Source organism: Protopterus annectens, chromosome 17.part0 (assembly GCF_019279795.1).
Source record: "Protopterus annectens isolate FY-2018-M chromosome 17.part0, PAN1.0, whole genome shotgun sequence".
Classification (NCBI taxonomy): Eukaryota; Metazoa; Chordata; order Ceratodontiformes; family Protopteridae; genus Protopterus; species Protopterus annectens.
The window spans coordinates 370,635,690-370,650,777 of NC_056751.1; positions in this window are offsets into that span (position 1 = coordinate 370,635,690).

Below are 15,088 nucleotides of genomic sequence, written 5' to 3' on the forward strand. Positions count from 1 at the left end.
TAGACTAAAATGCATTTTCTATACCAGTGATTGCTCTTTTTTTCAAAATCAGCTTAGCTACTATGTGTGAAGAATGTGGTGCCTTTATTAATAAAGTACCATTAGTTTAGGAGTGAAATACTGAAAACTGATGGAAAGATTATGTCTTTAATCTAAAGAATGCAGACTTCTAGGTTTAACAGTCCTCAACAGTTTCTCAGAAGATGCAGTAGAGGATGAGATTTAGAAATGTCTTTATTTGGGATCCAATAGATGGTGCCTTTACTGCTGCTGTACTGAATAACATAATTAAGAATGGCCTCAAGCTGAATGCCAAAAAATTCATAGCCATCCCCTTTGGAAAAAACAAAGTGCCCACGAATTACCACATAGGTGGTTATCCACTAGGTACAGAAAATGTAATTAGGGATCTGGGGACCCAGGTAGATAGCAACCTCTCCTTTGATAATCACATTGCCAAAGTGGTTAGAAATTCCTTCTATGTAGCCCACCTAATCACGAAAGGGTTCACCTCTAGATCAAGAGAGGTCAGTGTGCCCCTCTACTCATCACTCATTAGGCCCATAATAGAGTACAATGCCCCATTTGGTATGTACCTTACTCGACACCTGCATCAGCTGGAAAGACCACAGAAATACCTCACCAAGAGGATCATGGGCCTCAAAGAGATGCCCTATGCAGCTCGACTAAAGAAGCTCCAGCTCTACTTGCTTGCTTACTGCCTGTTAAGAGGTGATCTCTGCCTGACGTATAAGGCCATGTCCAACCCAGAATTAATGGACATGCTCCACCTCAAGAAAACCAAATCTCTTAGAGCCACACACTCCAGTAGATTAAACCTCAGCACAACAATAAACAGGACATGCTGGAGGTATAGATTCCTGTCTCAGAGACTTCCCTCACTCTGGAATAGAATCCCAGTTTATGTTAGGCAGAGCCCCTCGCTGACTCTCTTCAAGAGGAATCTTGACGAGTGGATGGGAAATTATAAATTTACCCCCTGGGATCACTTCAGTGGCCCTGTTAGGCAGAGGCCCAGGAAACTAATTTAAAAGGGAGGCGAAAGCCAACACATCCTGGCTAGGCTTATAAATGCACTTGGGCACATAGCCTAGTACCTACCTATGAACCTATGAACCTTTGAAGAAGATGTCTGTGTGTGTATGTATGTATATAGATATGTATATCAGCATCAGTTCAGGTTATGAAATTGATGGTGTACAATGTTGCTTAGTATAGCATTCTTTATAAAGGTGTTGTAAAGATGTAAGCTTTCACCATATGGTAAATGGTTGAAGGTTATGAGTGCATGCAACAGAATGGCACTGTGCAACCCACATGTAAACACATGCATAAGTATTACAAAAAGCGTGAGAGGTTTTGTAGTGGATACATAGCACTGCATTCTGTGTACTTCTAATGCCACAGAGTAATACGAGCAGTCAGAAAAGGTAGACCTGGCCATAGAAAACCAGAGGAATTGTGGAATTGGGGAGAGGTTCTTACACATGTCACCAGTTGTGTACCTTATGTGCCATACAATTTTGTAAGCACTCAACATAAAAGGGTTTCCTGCTCAAGGCACACAATACTGTACTCTCTGTATTTCAGATGATAAACAGTGTTTTATGTGCATAGACAGTATGGAGGTTGTTAGTGGAGGGTGGACAGTATCACAGAGTTTTAATCCCACTTGAAAAAAAAATGCTATAAACATGTGAAGAAACTTACCTGCCTCTGCAGATGGTGTACAACTTAGCAGACTGTGTGTGTTTTATGTGATGAACAGAGCTGTTAGCTTGCTGTTAGTACTCAGAAAATGAGTGTATCTCTAGAAGGCATATCACATTGCAAAACATGAGGCAGTGGTATGATCAGCAGATAGTGGGCAAACCTAACATCTGTTCAATAAACCTCAGCAGCATTGGCATTGAGTACATGGGACTTTGAGCAGCATCACTAACCAAGCATGCACTAAAGCAGCAGACAGGGAAAGTGCATGTTGAATTGATGCCAACTCCACTGACAGCTAAAGGGTAAGAATCAAAGGGAGGGAAATCCTACTTACAGACATCAGTGGGGACGAGGTTCTGATTCTTACTCAAGGAATGTACCAAAAGAATCTGAATTTAGGGATGGGGTGGAGACTGCACCAGATAAAACAAAATCTGTATTAACATGAGATAAAAGGAGGAATGAACACCACTGAGGAGAGCTTTGCTAACGGAAGGAAGTTTAAATAGTCTCCCACCAGTCCATATGTTTACTGATTTTTTTTATGAATTTGTTATGTTTGTTTACTGAGTGGAGCACTAATTCTGCTGGACAAATTTCAGGCTCATCTCAAGAATTACACTTAATTATAATAGTTTATATTGCAATGTTACTTAAAGCCAGTGCATCACAAATTACAGATGTGGTTTAGGGCTAGCACAGTCAAGGAGAAGCAAAACAAATCTCTGCTGAGGGTAATTTCTTTTTCAGGGACTGCCTACTGGAAAAGAGGGTACATAAATTTTAAATATTTTCTAATGAAGTCAGTGAATAAAATAGAATGAAGACAATGAATACCTGTGAGTTATTCTCATTTCAGTGTATTTTTATTTTTTGTTTTGCTTTTAGATGCCACCACTAGCAGAACATTTTTATTTTTTTATTTTATTTGTCCACACTAATAAGCTTTTTTTCCAAAGGATACAACTTTTCAATGTTTTATTGCCATGGTTAGCTTTCAAACCATACATATATATGACTGACATTTTAAGGACCTTCAAGAGCTGCAATAATTAATAAAACTAGTCACTATAGACATATGACCTTCCTTTTAGGAAAACTCTTATAGCACTATTACTTGGTGATATGATTTGAGGAGCTTTTCCCTTAAACCTTTGGCCTTCTCAGTCCTAACAATATCCATTGTCTTGTGGCATTACCTATTCTGGTTACTATTCTTCACTGAAATCCTACATACATGCATTATACAAATACTTTGTATCTTCAACATGAATAGCACAATACTGTGATTCAGCTACTTCTCCAGCTACTGTAGCTTCAGGCTGCAAACTTTCCTATGGCTTTTGTATTCTAATTCTGTCCTCACTAGTAAATCTGTTAGTCTTTCTACACATCTGTCCTCCTCTGCAGTAGTCCATCAACTACCACCAGCTCCTCTCATCATTCACTAGGTCTACTGGACCTGCTTTAGCCTCCCAAGGGCTCAGTCCAGCTCTAGTGAAGAACCAGTCAGGAAATCAAGGATGCTGCTGCCGCAGTGTCATGCTGCATGCTAGAGCATGTGGTCTAACCCTCTTTCCCTCATTGCAGCCTTGAGATCTTCATGTTGGGAGATGCATGTTCACTTCTGTTGATGCGTAACATCCCAACCCAAAACCTCACCACTCATGCAACACAGCGCTGGCCAGGCCTGCATGATGCATATTACAGTGAACCTTTAGGCTGCCCCCTCACTGTAGGATAGGTGACCTGACACTGACTACTCCCCCTTCACCCCCTCCAGTGCCTGTGCTGCTTGTCATCTGGGACACAGTAAGGGCTATATCCCTCTATCCCAAAGGGCTGTTTGTCTTTCAGCAGTTTTTGTCATAACAGTACTTTTTTCACTGCTTGTCTTACTTCTTTTTCAGTATTTTCTTTATTTTGCATAGATTTATCAGGCATCACTAATGTAACTGTAGGAGGTAATTTGTTTTTCACCTGCTCTCCATTAACAACTTAGCTTGTGAAAGATTGATTTATTTCAGTGGACTATTCCTATACTTTAGACTTGTGAGATGACAATCCTTATAGTGTTTTGTCCTGCTCTTCTTAATAGATTTTGTTACTGTCTGGATATCTCTGTCCATTTCTCATTTACACTCCAGATAGTATGAACTCAATATTATGTGAGCAAATTTTCACTCACGCACAAATGTGCTCTCCCAACTTTTGTTCTGTGGGCTATTATTGTATATGTTATCACATATCTCTTGTTTCAGTAATATAGACTTTACTTAGTACTAGTCACACTTGCACTTTGTTTGTCAGTGTAATTATTTCATGGTGAAAGAAAATCTGAATATACAAAATATATGTCTTTCTTTTAGTGAATCAACTCAGTGCCTGTTTAATTCCATAGATTAGGTGGTACTCTTTATGCCAAAATTTCTTCCAGTATAATTTCGTAACCAGCACATTATATCTCCTGCACTTAACGTTTCACTTCTTCATTGCAAGATGAGATCCATGTATCCTCAAACCATCTACCTTCTCAACTAATCTAGCAAGCTATTATTTTGTTAGGATTAAACATTAAGTGTTGAACACAGCTTATCTGTTCCTTGAAAAACAAATGGGACTGATTCCTTTCGCCACCAGTGATTTATGCTCAGGCGAGCTGCTCTTTGTAGCTTCTTTCAGTAACTGCATGTCTATTGTTAGAATCAGTATATTTCTGCAATTCTTTTGTCTTTTTTCTGTCATGAATAACTGCAGTATAATACAGCTAATCTCTTATTTATTTTTCCTTACAAATCATCATCCTTCTCTGATAAATATGTTCTAACCAGTCTGTTATGTGCAGTTCCCTGCATGGTGTGTATTTTACTTTCTGATCAAACATATGTAGATTGAGCAGTATCTTCTGACACCTTGGAGGTGCTCTCTTCAAAGACTTTCTGAATATGCTTTGCAGGGCTTTATGGCTTGTTTACACATTAACTTCTTTTCAACAGGCATATTTATTGAATTTTCCACATCTGCCCGCTACTATAGTTTATTTTCTATTTATTTATTTTAATATTTATTCATTCACACTCTACTGCTACCAGATTATTTTCCATGTATTCAGTTTATTATTTATTCATGTTGTTATTCAGAATAGTTATACATGATATATCCTGTTTGGTTTCAATGGATGTCTAGAACAAGTAGATCCAGAATCAGTACAATATAATAGTGTTAACAATTATAACAAATACAATAACATTTTCTTGCAGGGCTCTGATAAATCACAGTAATAATAGGCAATATAAGACTACATCACTGCACACATCACAATATATAGACAAACATAACAGCTATACCAAAATGCAAAATACCACCACTATATTGGAATAATATATTACTTCCATAGAGGAAGATAAAGAAGGACTCCTACACAAATGAACTGTTACATTTACATTTGTAAGTATTCATCTAGTATTGTCTGAAGTTTTACTTACTGATCAGCTATCTGAGGATATCTTGTTTGTACATCTGTAAATGTTTTTGAATTGCAGGCAATAGACCTATTCCCTTATATGATAGATGGTATGCCATTCTGACTGGCAATTGTTTTCAATACATCTGGCTTGATTGCATTGTTGTATTTTGATGTTGGTGAATCAGTAACTAGTTCTGGTTTCCTTACTCCTTCAAAACTATTCTCTTATATTTAGCTCTGTTCCATAGATATGCTTTGATTTAACAGCTTTCTTAGGTTCACAGAATCAGGAACATATTGGCTACAACCTTTAAAATGTACTTTATCAGCCCCAGAAATATCTGGAATGCCTCCATTTATTCTTGTTATGGATTCCATATAGGTGTTGACCTAACAGCTTTCTTAGAGGCACAGTTTCTTCAGATATATTAGGTACATACTTTACAAGCTGCTGCATCATTCCCAGAAATCACTTTAATTTCCGTTTGTCTTCTGGATTTGGAATTTGCACAGTTGCTCTGATGTTTGCTATCTCAAGCTTTAGTCCACTAGATTTTAGAATATGACCCATGTACTTAGATTTGTTTCTTGCCCCTACTTAAGTTGAAATTATATTGGCTTAACTATTTGATGTCTAATCATGCTCTTACTGTGCCTGAACCCACACGAGTTAATCATCAATAAAATTTATTACAGCTTTCTATCCTTCACTCACCTGTGCAATGACTCTTTGGAACACTGCTAGTGATGGTGAAATAGTAAATGGTAGTCTAACAAATCTGTACTTTCCCACCTTTATATGCCAGAACTCCTGGTTTGCATCTTGTACTGAAATGAACAAAAGCATATTATCCACGTTGTGTTGGATCTAATTGTGTTTTAATAATACCCATGCTTTTTATTCATTCATCTTCCTTTTCTACTCTTGAGAGATTATATGTACTTTCTTGGAGCAGGTTTACTGACATGGTTGGAGGTTGGCACAATGTTTACCTCAAAAAGCACAGGGTTTGATTCTCATCTTTGAAAGGAAACTGGCTAGGTTTAACATGGTCTGCAAGGGCAGCTATACCATTACTGGTGAACCTATGAACGTATGACTTAGCAACATGTTATATTTGCATATGATATTCTCCTGGCATGCTTCTTAAGCCTATAAATAAATAATTGTAACTATAATAGATTTCATAGGTATGGCTTTGACAGTGTTCAGGATGTCTCTGCAGTCTTAAATCAGTCCCTGAATATAAGCAGGACCACATTTGCTCTTTGTCTTCACAATGTGAATTCGGTTTACCATTTTTAGCTTCTCACAGGCCAAACTATTCAGTAAATTAAGGCAATTTGCTTTTACAATTTTCTTTAAGTGTTATAATCTAAAAAAGAAAGTTTGTACAACTTATTTTTATATTGACTTATATCTACAATAGTAGCTTTTGGCTTAGTGGTTTCACCTGATGCCTCTAATATAGATACAAATACATACAGCTTTTTCTGGTGCTTCAAAAATATTTTTAGACATAGCCCTGGTGTTTCAAAAATATTTGTAGACATAATATTTCCCTCTTCAAATGTCAGTTTCTAATTAAACAGTTTTATTAATTTTCATCACTTCTCATCAATAATATAAAATGCACTCTTGCCTCATTTTTTCCAAACCCTTTCAATCATCAGTGTATCAATTCTTTCCATCTTAGTTGTTGTTGTTGTTGTGTCTTTTGGCTTTTCCCGGTTAGGGGTCGCCACAGCGGAACTCCGGTCCACTAATGATTGGCAGTTGATTTTTACGTGCTGAGTTGCCAGCCCTAACGCACAACCTTCAACGAAGGTACGCCCATTCACGCATGTCTCCATGCAGAAGATGCTCTAGCTGAGAGTCGAACTGGTCAGCGTCTTACTGTGAGGCGACAACGCTACCGCAGCACCACCACCACAGACCAATTCTTTCCATCTTAGTAAATTTCAAAAATAATTTCCTACTTTTGTTCTACAAATAAATTCATTTTAATAAATTTAACATTCCTTACCATTACAATAATTAATTATTTTACAGCTTCTGCAAAACCCATTAAAGGAAGGACAGTTCTTTATCTAATACTAATAGTCACACCACCATCAGCTATGTCATACTTTCTGCACAACTTATGGTTCTCTTCCTTAAGTGGTTTAACTCATCATACACTGCATCTTTCAAATTATGAATAAACAACTCAAGAATTCCATCTTCTCCCATATCCATATTATTTTTAATCTTAATAAGCACAAAATAAACTTCTGCAAACTCTAATGCAACATATTCTAGTTGTATGTATGGTCAGTCCTTGGTTCCCATAGAGAGTAGCAGAGATCTTCAGAATGTCAACGACTTCAAAATATACAACAGCATTATTATAATGTAAATTATTGATGAGTCTGCTTTTGTTCCTTTCGTTATAGGCATAGCTTTAAAATGCCTTATTGGGATGGGGAGCAATGATTTATGAAACTGTAGATTGATAAGCTTCATTAGCATTTTTGGGGGGTTTGAAAGTCTTATTTTGCAGCCAGTGGAAAATATTAATGTGTTTTTAATCTCTTTATTTGTGCAAACATAACATATGATCAAAGTACTTCTACCTTTTTCTAATATTGTGCCCTTTTATGACATAATTACTGAGGCTCTGGCTGAAAGATTCTTTCCATCTGCTGTGTATTGACCTCACCAAGTATTTCAATAGCACTCTATATTCATATATAATCAACATGCTGAATGGTTCAACCTGTGAGAAAGCTGATATCCCACAAACTTCTGGAGCACTGAATAGTTCACACTGTGAGTAAGCTGTCATCCCACAAACTTCTGGAACACAGAATGGTTCACACTGTGGGTAATCAATACAAAAAAGGCAGCCCCAAAGATATTTGAAGAGAAATACAGGCAGAAAATTTCACAATAAAAAATAATATCACAAAAAGGGAATGTAGAAAAGATTAGTAAAGTAAAAGTTAAAAAAATAAAAGTTGAAATTATGAGATGTCTGCAAAGTAAAGGGTTTGGTGAAGAATGTCTAACACAGGTTACATCAGAGCATGATGGAAGGAGGCCTCAAAGTAAGGAGAAACAGGAAGATCAGGAGCCATCTGAAGAAGAAATATGGATATGGGAAACAAAAAGAGATTTTATATGGTGTAATATATATGCAAAGGAAAAAGGAATCTAATCAATACAAAAAGAGCAGCACTAAAGATATCTGAAGAGAAATACAGGCAAAGGAATCTGGACATGGAAAACTGTACAATACAAAAAATAAGAAGACAAAGAGGAAACACAGAAAAGAAGATTAGTAATGGAGAAGTTAAAGAAATAGAAACTGAGGTTATGGAGTGCCTGCGAATTGAAGGATTCAGTGTAAAAAATCTAACTCAGAAAACACCACAGCAGGATAGAACAATGGAGATCTAAATTAAGGAAAAACCAGTGGAACAGGAAGCAGGTTGTCAGTTGCCATATGATGATATTTTGGAGCTTTCCACAGGAAACCAATATAAATGTTCATTTGAAGCTGGAAAGCAAGGGAAGAAACAGGAAACTGTGAGAACTCTGACACAGTCAATGTTGAGGGGTGATAGGCCAGTGAGTTCCCATATGACAGAGCAATGGTTGGCACAAGATGAAGTTGAAGAGAATGTGACACAGGAAGATGTTATAGAACTTTCTGTAGAATGCCCACAGGAAATGGAGAACAAACAAATGTGCACTCAGTTTAGAAGAATGTGCCACAGGAAGATGTTATAGAACTTTCTGTAGAATGCCCACAGGAAATGGAGAACAAAAAAATGTGCACTCAGTTTAGAAGAAAATGAGCTAAGAGACAAGTTGCTTGATTTAATGGAGATAAACATATTAAGATCAATGAAAGAAATAGACTGCGGAAGGTCAATAAAACCCAAAAAGTCTGAAATCTGATAAAACAAATGAACACAGAAATTAGGACTGTCCATAGAGATCCATGCAATATAACAGAAGTAAACATATATTACTGTACAGCTAAATTAACAACAGATAAAATTTTAAAACAAGAATACAGGGTAGTAAGGAAAAGGAAGGGGACAAATCAAATACCATTATGGAAGTATCAAATAGAGAAAATTATAAAGCAATTAAGTCAAGAAATGTCACTGTTAGAAGAGTATAGAAGAGGGAACAGATCAACAAAAATATTCGGAAAGATAGATATGATAAAAGCAATGCGCAGTATTATAACAGATCAGGATTTATCATGCACTATCACAAACAATAAACTAAAAATATCAGCTCAGGCAGAAAAAATTAGAATATACACAGATAAATATAAAGGAAAAGTGGAAAATAAGCAATTTATTGATGACCTAAAAAGTTTTATAGAGAATTGGGAAACAAGGTAAAAGGAATTGAAATATCACCAAAAAAGAAGAAATACATATATTTTGGAGAAATATTTATGTAGATCTTGTATGGAACATAATGAAGATGATAATGGATAGAAGAAGTAAAAAAAAGAATAAGAAGTTTAAAGGTGCTGGACATGAAATGGGATGAAATAGCCAGAGAGATTGAAATCAAGTTAAGAAAAGTCTCCAAATGGAAAACCCCAGGCCCAGATGCAGTACCTAACTTCTGGTTAAAAGGGTCTACTTTACATGACTGGAAACTCAGAACACTGAATTTCATTTTACTGAGACCACAATACCTAATTTTCAAAATACTGAAAACTCATTTGACTTAATCTCATTATACTGAAAGCTTACAATCCTGAATTTCAAAATACTGAATTTTAAGCCATAGATGTGATATGTGTTTCCCTTCACCTGTGACTTGCTTGTGACAAAAAAAAAAAAAAAAACATTACTGTACCTTAAAGTGCCGACTATCAGAATAGCGATAGTAGCATTGAAAGTAGTGTCGTATTGTTTCAAAATGTGGGTATATCTCTTAACAATTTTATGGGAAGTATCTAAAGTAATATGGCGTACATTTTTTGTGCTCCCGGCAGTAGTGGCAGTGTGTGCGGTACTGTAAGGAAAGTAAAAGGTATATGCCCTTTTCCCCAATGTAGTGTGATCCTGTAGTTAGTATATATAGTTGGGGGTGTGGGGGCACAGCCCCCCTCAATGGAGGGAGTGAGGGGGCATAGGCCCCACCTAGCTTGGTTTTACATCATCCAGTTTCTGTTAAGAGGGTAAGTAAGTAGTTTTTAAGTTTTGGAAAAGAGTTAGTCATTGGAGTTGTAAGTGTGCATGTCTATGGCTTAAACTTCAGCATTTTGAAATTCAGCATTGCAAGCTTTCAGTATAATGAGACTCAGTCAAATGAGTTTTCAGTATTTTGAAAATTAAGTATTGTGGTCTCAGTGAAATGTTGTGTCCTTCGGCTTATCCCGGTTAGGGGTCGCCACAGCGGAACTCCAGTCCGCTAATGTTTGGTAGTGGATTTTTATGTGCCGAGTTACCAGCCCTGACGCACAACCTTCAGTGAAGGCACGCCCATTCACGCATGCCTCCATACAGAAGATGCTCTAGCTGAGAATCGAACAAAAACAATGTCCTGCTGTGAGGCGACAACGCTACCGCAGCACCACTACCGCGGGTATATATATATATATATATATATATATATATATATATATATATATATATATATATATATATATATATATATGGTCTCAGTGAAATGAAATTCATTATTTTGAGTTTTCAGCCATGTGATGTGCACCTGTTAAAAGTATTAACATCTCTGCATGAATATTTAGCCATGAGAAAGCGCTATTTATATGTGCATCCTGAACAGACACCAACCTAGCTAAAAACAGGAAAAACAATGCTCCTACTTAAGAGTGATTCTGCAAGCTACACTAAAAATCATAGACCAAAAACTTGCCTTCCAGTGACATATAAACTACACACTGGAGCTGTTACTGACAGAGTTTATAGTTTTTTATAAGAAAACTCAATTATGGCAACAGAACAAAAGGGCAATAAAAGAAAGCCATATGGAACAAAGGATCATTTGTTGTTAAATCAAGTCATAGTGGAGAACTGTAAAAAGGGGAAAGAATCTAAGTATGGCATGGATTAACTACAAAATAGCATTCGACAGTATCCCACATTCGTGGATAAAGAGTGCTTAAAAATATATAAGATATACCCTACACTGATGAATTACATCACAGCAACCATGAAACAGTGGCAAACCACTTTGCAGTTAATCCATGATAAAGATCAAATTATTCCAGGGATAAAAATCCAAAGGGGGATATTCCAGGGTGACTCTTTGTCACCATTCCTCTTTTGCCTTGCCCTTAACCCATTAAGATGTCTGCTTAATGGATTATGTCACGGCTATAATTTGTCTACTAGAAAACAACAAAGTGCAAAGACTTCTCATCTTCTCTTTGTTGATGATTTAAAACTGTATAGCTCATCAGATGAGGAACGGAATGCAAAACTGCAAGTGGTCAAAACTTTTTCAGATGATATAAGAATGTCATGTGGAAAAGCAACCTTTAAAGCAGGAAAGCTGCAGCACCAAGAAAACATCAGTTTGGGACAAGAATGTGATATAAAAGAACTTGAGCAAGAGGGAGTGTATAAATATTTAGAAACTGATGAATGATCAACAAAAAAACATGAACAAATGTGAATTAAACTTAGTAAGGAATATTTTAGAAGACTTAAATTAATTCTGAAAACAGCTTTGACATCTAAGAACAAAATTCAAGCTATAAACTAATTTTCTCTTCCTGTCCAGACTTACAGTTTTGGAGTGACTGATTGGCCCCAAAAGGTGTTGGATAGATTAGATAGGAAAATAAGAAAGATGACTCATGCTCATTAAATGATTTATAAAAATCATCGCATAACAAGATTATATATTCCCCTGTTCCTAAGGAGGTATGGGCCTCCTCAAAATTGATTACATGTATAGATCTGCAATCGTAGGACTGCACACATATCTGCTGATCTCATAAGACCCAAACAAAGTGAAAGTCTAGAAACATGAGGAGAATAAATCTAAGATGACTTCCCTTCTTAGTCTAGTAGAAGCATATCAGCATCAAGCAGGAATGGAAATCAAACCAGAAGTAGATAAAAATCAGGCAGCAACTGAATGTGCCAAAAAACAAAAGAAAGGATATAAGGTGAAGAATCAGATGAGAAGACAAGAAGTGTGCATAAATATACTTGCAATTATAGAAAACTTGTAGAAAAACCTCATGTTGTTCAGGATCAAATACAGAAATAGTTAAGGAGAGACAAATTCAAACCAAAAGATGAAAGGTTAATATTGGCAGTCCAAGACAGTGGGTTATGTACACATTGGTTTACAAAGTCCATTGAACAGCATTATTTATTTATTTATTTATTTAAAATAATGATGAATTCCAGATACGGAGGAGAGAACACAGCTTAGGAGGATATTTCAAAAAACTCGAGACATCCAACGTGCTTAAAACACAGTATTTATTCGAGTAAGCGCTTTCACCTACTTGGCTTCTTCAGACTCATGTATAAACACACAAACAGTTTTACCAGTGCTTTAATACACATAATAGGCGGGAAATGCTAATCATTAACTCCACCCAAAGCAGTTAATAATTAAATCAGCAATTTTTACGGTTTTACAGGCAAAGCTCTATAAACGAGCTCTATGAAAAGAATCATCAAACAGCTAAAAACCTCATTGAAACGTATATGCATGACATAAAGACAGATGACAACTAAGCATGTAAAAAAGTTATAAAAGTTATTAACATTAAAAATAATATATAGTATAATAAAATGTCACATGTTGCTATCATATTAGCTGAGCATAAACAAAGGCTTTAAAGCATATGAATGAAATTCTATTCAAATTAATGTCATGAGTAGATAGTATCTAAGTATGTAACTAACACGACAGACATAAGACTTATGTACCTGTTAATATGCTTTAAGTCTTCTCATTCTCAAGAATGGTTTGACAGATAGTTTTGCGTTCAGTCCTGGAGGTGCATCTGATCTAAACTTCATAATCCACATATTCTCCCTAGCTTCAGTGTGTGTTCTTATGTCCCCTCCTCTGATGTTAACATGCATCTGTTCTAAGATCCTGAAAGTAAAGGTATGTGTAGGGTCAGATTCAAGGACATGTTTCGCAAGTGCATTACTTCTATGTTGCATTCTTATAGCATAAAGGTGCTCACGTATGCGATCTTTTAAATGTCTATTCGTCTTTCCAATGTAGAAAGAAGAACATTTTTGACATGTGGCAATATATACAACATTAGTAGATAGACAATTCCCATTAGCTTTCAAATAGTAAGTGTGTTGACTAACTGGATGAACAAACGTAACCTCATTATTGATATAAGAGCAATAATTACAATTACCACAAATGTGAGTACCTCTAGAATTACCTAAGAATGAAGCCTTAGATATTTTCCTTTCACATAAAATCTTCTTGAGGCTTTTCTTATTTTTATATCTAAAAAATGGGGACTCACCTAACCTTTCCCTAACCTGTGTATCAACTGTTAGAATATTCCAGTGGGCTTTAACCACTTCTCTAATTCTCCAGGCATCAGTAGTATAGAACATGGTAAATGCTTCTTTGTGAAAGTTATGTACATTTGCTTGTGGTAGTTCCTCAGTAACTAGCCTGTTATCTGAGAAATAAGGTGCTGCTGTGCCTGATCTAGTTTCTTGGACACTTTCAAACCCCTTCACAATCTCTTGGTCCTTATAACAACGTTGAGATAGACGATTGTATAAGTCATCCAGGTCTTGTTCATAACCTGTGGTGGTAGGATTGTACCTAGAGGCCCTCATTGCCTGTCCCTTAACAACATTTCTGTAAACATATTGTGGATGCATGCTATGGCGATGCAGGAGTGTATTGATATGACATGGCTTCCTAAAAACACCAGTATTAACTAACCCATTAGGTAGCTTCTCAACATAGACATCAAGATAGGTTATTTTGGTTGTAGATATCTCATAACTAAACTTGATATATGGTGTGGCATTGAGCAGGGGGCGACAGAAGCGGAAGCTGTCGTTCGAACAGCCATCGAACAAGAATATCAAGAAAATGTGGGAAAGCAAAGGGAAGGGGAAAACTTAGTTTTCAACCTCTCTCCACGTGTTTTAACCAGTGAAGAGTTATCTGTACTATCCAAGGGTTTATCATTTATACCCACCACACGTAGTGTGTTTGAAGAAACGATTAGGGACTTCAAGTTATATATACGTAATCTATCTTTGAAGTTACACTTCAATGAAGTTGATGACCACTCCTCACATACACAACCCTCCCATTCGCATTTCCACCGCCCCAGCGTTTTTACTCCACCACTACATCCCTTATTATCAGCTTTCAGTCAATTGGTTGAAGATGACCTATATAAGATGAGGGATTGTGATTATCCCCACGCATTTACCAAATATAATCTAACGTACAGAGAGAATAAGGCCTTGAAGGACCTCTCCAATGATGCCTCTCTATGTATTAGACCGGCTGATAAAGGAGGGGGCATTGTAGTTATGGGATTTGATGACTATGCCAACAAGATGTTACACATGCTTGGAGATACACAGTTCTACCAGCCACTAGATACAGATCTTGTGAGGGTATTCTCCCATAGGGTACATTCATTCCTATTGGGACTTTTGAACAGCCACATCATAGACAATCAACTTTTCTCTTTTCTTGATGTTCAATCACCACTGATTCCACTGATCAGTGGACTCCCCAAAATACACAAAAACATGGCAGATCCTCCCCTGCGACCAATAGTAGCAGGCAGGGGATGGATCACTGAACCCTCTTCAATTTTTATAGAGCGTAATTTGAGACCAATTGTAGACATGAATAGATTCATATTGAAGGAC